This window comes from Otolemur garnettii, unplaced genomic scaffold (assembly GCF_000181295.1).
Source record: "Otolemur garnettii isolate 467f Iridium unplaced genomic scaffold, OtoGar3 scaffold00158, whole genome shotgun sequence".
NCBI classification, from domain to species: Eukaryota; Metazoa; Chordata; class Mammalia; order Primates; family Galagidae; genus Otolemur; species Otolemur garnettii.
The window spans coordinates 2445570-2452226 of NW_003852553.1; positions in this window are offsets into that span (position 1 = coordinate 2445570).

Below are 6657 nucleotides of genomic sequence, written 5' to 3' on the forward strand. Positions count from 1 at the left end.
GCTGGGGATTCGAACCCGCCACCTTAGGTGTACATGGCTGGCGCCTTAGCCAGTTGAGCTATAGGCGTCGAGCCGGTAGAGTCCCTCTTGTAGTTGTGTATAAATTGCATTTATTTATTCATTCATTCATTCTTTATTTATTTATTCATTTATTTATTTTAAGACAATCTCACTTTGTCGCCCAGCAACCTCAGACTCTTGGGCTCAAGTGATTCCCTTGCCCAAGCCTCCCAAGTAGCTGGGACTATAGGCACCCTCCACAACATGCAGCTATATATATGTATTTTTTAAAGATGGAGTCTCACTCTCAAACTCATGAGCTTAGGCCATCTGCCCACCTTGGCCTTCCACAGGGCTGGGATTACAGATGTGAGCCACCAAGCCTGGCCAACCGCTTTTAATGATAATAGGAAAATGCTCATGGTATAACATTAGATGAGAAAATAAGCTGGATTCAAAAATTCTGAAGAGTTTAGTCTAAATTGTGATATATGGAAATATAAGAGCTAATATTTATGAAGCACTTAGTATGTGCCACCACTAACAGGAATCATCTTATTCAATCCCCACAAAATTCTCATAAGCCAAGTATAGTCCCAATCCCTTGGTATTGGAGGGGGACAGGTTCCAGGATCCCCTGTATACCAAAATCTGCAGCTGCTCAAGTCCCTGATATAAAATGGCATGTATAGCATTTACATATAACCTATGTACATCCTCTGGGATACTTTAAATCATCTGTAGATTACTTATAATACCTAATACAATGTAAATGCTATGTAAATACTTGTTAGGCTATATTGTTTTCTATTTGTATAATTTTTTATTGCTGTATTGTTATTTTTATGGTTTTTTCTAATATTTTCAATGCACAGTTGATTAAATCCACAGATGCAGAAGCCACAGATGCAGATGGCCAATTGTTCTATTCATATCTCCATTTTAAAGATGATAAAGCTGAGGCATGAAGAAGTTAAATAATTGGAGTGAAATGACACAACAAACGTTACAGGGAACAAACTTGAACCTAGAAGCCAAGTTTGAGCCCAGAGAGGCAGATTCCTGTTCCACTCTCTTAACCACTGAGCTACATACACGTTTATTACAGGCTAGAAAGAGATGTGCCTAAATGTTAACAGTAATGATCTCTAGCAAGAAATGATAGGTGGTTCACATTGCGTTTGTTACACTTTTCTGCATGTTTCAAATTTTCCACCATACAGCATGATTTACTTTGATCACTAGGAAGAAATTATCATCATTATTATTGTTGTTGTTTCTCTGAGACAAGGTCTCATTCGATCATTCAGGCTGGAGTACAGTGGTTCCATCACAGCTCACTGTAGCCTTGAACTCCTGGCCTCAAGTGATCCTTCTGCCTCTCAGCCTCCTGAAGGCACCAGCCACTAATCTGGCTGATTTTCTTCTTTTTTTGCGGTTTTTGGCCAAGGCCCTGTTTGAACCCACCACTTCCAGTATATGGGGCCAGTGCCCTACTCCTTTGAGCCACAGGCTCCGGCTGCCCTTTTCTTCTTTTTTCCATTGAGATAGAGTCTCACTAGGTTGCCCAGGTTGGTGTCAAACTCTTGGCCTCAAGCAATTCTCCCACCTAGGCCTTCTGAAGCACTGGGATTATAGGTGTGAACCTGCCTTTTTACAAAATAAGAATAAAAACAAATGCAATCCCTGGCTGGTAAAACTTTACTCACTGGACCTAAGTTGGAAGCCTTCCCTTTGATTCTCAGACCAGCCTGGCTCCTGCTGGTCTCCCTCTTGGCAACTTCTTTTTGGGAAGCAAAGGGATAAGAACCCCCGCTCTGTTCTTGGCAGCTCTTCCTCAGTATTTGACCAGTCCTCGCAGGTCTGAAACAACTGCTGAGAGGCAGCTGCTTCCCAAAAGCAGAACCACCCCTCCCTCCCTCCCGATCACGCACTGCCCTGGTTTCGCTGCCCCAGCATCTGGTGAACACATGTGTCTTATCCCCAACTAAATCATCCATCGCTCTCAGCACAGACCGTGACTTACACACATCCTTCCTTCACCCACGGCACCCGGCATCTTGACATAGATAACAGCCTCTGAAAACATACCCACCCATTGGCTGCCCAACACATGGAAGGCCAGAAACAGCACAGACAGCTCAGGAGCTTACGGAGGAAGGCAGCCTTGTGCCAGACTCAGACATCCTACCTGGGTGGGGAGGAACGGAGGGAATACAGTATGTCTCAGACACGAGCCACCAGACGGACCAGTTTCAGGCTGTTGAAAAAGCAAAAAGGAGCGCCAGAAACTCTATTCCAGCAGTGGAACCTGGAGATGGGGCCTTTTCAGTACTCACAAGCAAGGAGGTCATCCTCAGACTGATCGACATTCAGACCAAGCCCAGTGGGATTTGCTCCATCCCTGTGAATGTCAGCCTATATTTATCAGTCAGTCAACAAATACTCATTGAGCCCAAGGTAGCAAGTTATAAAGTACTTGGGTTAGGACAAGAGTTCTGGGAGGTTGAGAGGCCCAGTGGGCACCTCATCTTCCCCATTCACCCTATCCCTCCTCACCCCACCCCACCCCCGTACACTAAATCTTGAAGATTTAGTATGGTTTTCACAAATGGTTTGCAGGCTGTTGGATAGAGTGGTATATAGATCATTGTTCCCCAACTCCTATCCCCTCCTGCATTAGAATTATTCACCCACACCCTTTGACATGTGATCTTGGAGTTTCTAGCACTAGAAGGGGAGTACATTTCCCCACCCGTTGACTTTGAACCTGAACTTCTGACTCGCTTTGACCAATGGGATGTTACTGGATGGATAGCAACCAGAGATTTGCAACTTGCTAGCCTTGTTTGGGGGTGGGGGTTCTTTTTTTTTTTCTTAGAAACTAGTCTTGCTCTGTTGCCCTGGCTAGACTGCATTGATGTCATTGTAGCTCACAGCAACCTCAAACTCCTGGGCCCAAGTGATCATCTTGCCTCAGCCTCATGGGTATCTGGGCCTATAAACATGTACCACAACACCCAGCATAATTTTGTTTTTATTTTTAGTAGAGCAGGGTCTCGCTCTTGCTCAGGCTAGTCTCGAACTCCTGAGCTCAAGAGATTCTCCTGCCTGGGTCTCCCACAGTGCTAAGATTACAGACGTGAGCCACTGCAAATAGCTTGGGCTAGTCCTCTTATGCTTCTACCAATTTCATGAAAAGAACAGGGCCCAGCCCACCAGCAGGTCAGAGGAGCCAACTCAGACTTCTCCCCATGGACTGGCCTTCACCTCTGCCTGGCTGCTGTGGCAAAAGCACCAGGCCAACCACTTTGGTATCCACTGTCTCACCCAATATGCTCAACAGCTCTTATGAGGTGAAGCCCATTTGACAGATGAGGAAACTGAGGCACAGTGAAGTCATTGGACCACGCTCACACAGCCAGGGAGCACCCAATGAGGATATGAACCCAGCAGGCAAACATAGAAACTTCAAGGTGAGCTACCTTGATGAACTGTTTCTTTTTCGCTCTCTTAACTCCCTGGGGATCTCATCAACTAGTCAGGTCTGGGATCCTGAACTGAGTCCAGGCCCCAGGGAACATTCCTTACTCATGGCAACCTGGTAACTGTGTCTCATCTCAACCCCTAGCTGGCAAAGACTCTGGAACATTCCTGCCCAGTACTACCACCACCACCACCACTACCACCACATTAACCTGCCTCGGAGGCCTTCATGACACTCCGGGAGGGACCTGGGATTGACTTTCTCATGGGTCCCATCCTCTCCTACGCTGGAATTTGAAGCCTCAGGCAAAGAATAAAATGAACATTTTTCCAGTCTCCTACCAGCACCATAGGCTCCCTCAGTCACAGCACCATTAGCAGGGCCTGGGCCCTTATCTACCCACACAATCATCACAGGAATCTCAGATCAATGCTCCCACAGCCCAAGAACTGCATCAGGCAGGCATCCTGCCCTGAGCTTAAATTAGAAGGTGAGGTCTTTCTCCAGTCTATCGTCCCTGAAATGTCCCTATCATTTTCTGACTCATGTACCTTAGTACAGATAATACATACACAGATTCCCTCTTAAATTTGGCCTTAGGGTCTTGAAGGACAGGGTGTGGGGTTATTAGTACTATTGTAAGGGCCAGACCAGCGCCATTTTCTTGTCTGCTCTGTTAAACTGCAGGGCCCACCTTGTAACCTTCCTAGTTTCCTAGCAGGGCCCACCCTATAACCCTCCCCATTCTATTCCTAGTTTCCTAGCAGGGCCCACCCTATAACCCTCCCCATTCTATTCCTAGTTTAAACCACACCCTAGGCAACAGATAAGTTTCTATTAGCCCCCCGTTAAGGGACCCTCCACCCCTTACCTGTACCAATCCAAATTCACCTTTACTAATGAAATCACCAACCACCAATGAAAAGTGTACTCGTATCCGACCCTACCCCTCTTGCTTTCTGTACCCCATAAAAACTGCCTTCACCCCGAGTTCGGGGCTCGTCCTCGGCTGGGGGCCCCCGGGCTTCCCGGGTCTGTATTAAATCTCATCTTATGTCCTTTACATCGGAGTGAGTCTCGAGTTTGTCGGTTGGGGTTGATTTGGGAGGCTTTCTCGGACCCAACACTATCTATTATTATTAGAAGAAGGGATTTATTTTAGCCAAACACTAACTCACACTAAACCAGAGGCTGGTTAAACAGCCCTTCACTTTTCTCATTGAGCTCCTTGAAATCCATGCAGAGGAGATCCCTGGGAGTTAGCACAGGGTTTGGCTCTGAGTAACAAAGACCAAAAGTAAGAGTTGCTTGAATGACTCAAAAGTGCGTTTCTCACCCCAATTCCTGAGTTAGGCAGTCTGCAGCTGGTGTGGCAACTCTGCTCCATCAATCCTCAGGGACTATGGCGGGTAGTCCAGAACCGGCCATAACAATATCACCTGTCCCTTGTGCTCTTCCATAAGGTAGGCTTGATGGCCCTCCAATGGATAAGGGGCACTGAATTCTCCTCCCCTTGAATCTAGGGAAGCTTGGGACTGTTTCAGCTAACAGTGTTTGGCACAGTGATACACTGCAAGACTTGAAAGTGGATCATAAAAGGTCAGTTTCCACTTTGTCAGCTGGAGCATTCCTGCTAGGAGTTCAGAGCCACCAAGTAAGAAGTACACCATGCTATGAAGACACCAAACCACATGGAGAAGCCATGCATAGGTGCCCTAGTTGGCAATCCTAATCTTTGAGTCATCCTAATTCCAGGCTCCACATGTGTAAGTGAAGCTGTCTTGGACCTTCCAGACTATTTCTTTAGCCAGCTGAGTACTACTGAGCAACTTCAGTCAACATCACCAGTAGTAAAAGAATCACCCAGCCAAGCCCTACCCAAAATCCTGACCCACAAAAATCTATGAGCATAAAGCAAATTAATTGTTTGAAGCCACCAAGTCTGGGACAGTCTGTTACACACCAAAAGTAACTGGGAAAGAAACTCAGGTTCCATCTAGCTCATTGTTCTTCCATAGCTGAGGGGTGGCCATGTCTTCATTGCCCAAAATGGTGTCTAGAGTGCCAGCCATTGCATCTGCATTCCAGACAGGATGTTCAGAGGTATGAAGAAAAAGGACAAAAAGCGTGACCCAGCTGTCTTTTAAGGAAGTTCATAGAGGATGCCTCAGGACATGACACCATATTGGCTAGTATTTAGTCATGTAGCCATACCTAGCAATTAGAGAGGCTGGGAAACATTGTCTTTCTTATAGGTGTGTATGTGCCCAACTAAAAATCAGGGGTCCTATTACATAAGAAGACAAAGACAATGAATATTATAGGCAGTCTACCCAGCATCCAAAAGTCCCTCCTTCCTCCTCCAAAACTCTCCTGTTTAATTCTGCACTCCCAGCCCACCCCAGGGTCCTAATGTGAATATCAAACAATGAACATCTACAGACAAATGAGTGTTTCTGTAGCTAATGCTGTAATGCCTCTCAAGACATAAATTCTCAAAGTCCTGGTCACTATTTTGTCTAAAGACCCCTTCCCTTGGCTGGACTCAGTAGTTCATGCCTATAATCCTAACACTCTGGGAGGCAGAGGCAGGTGACTTCAGGAGTTCCAGATCAGCCTAACAAGAAAGTGATCCTGTCGCTACTGAAAATAGAAGAACTAATCAGGCCTTGTGGTGGTCACCTGTAGTCCCAGCTACTTAGGAGACAAGATGATCACTTGAGTATAAGAGTTTGAGGTTGCTGTGAGCTAATGACACCATGGCACTCTACTCAGGGCAACAGAGTGAGATTCTGCCTCAAAAAAAAAAAAAAAAAAATCCCTTCCCATTGAGGATGAGGAAAAGTCCCCACAGGAATCCTGGCCAACCACATAAATTAACTAGGCATCTGTGAGTGTGCTCAGCACTGGTTTACCAAATCTTCACCCTAAAATATAACACTATGATGATCTTCATTTAGCAGATAAAAAAACTAAGGCTCAGAAAGCTTAAGTGACTCACTGTAAGTCACACAGCTAGAAGTAGCAAGGACAGCAGGGCTACTGCAGCAGTTGTCATAGCTCACCCCTGTGCCTGAGGTCAGGTGCCAGGTCCCAGGGCAGTGGCCTCGTAAACAGCAAGTTCCAGCATGCAGCATGTTCTTCACTGGGGCTTGTTAGAAAGCTGCCTG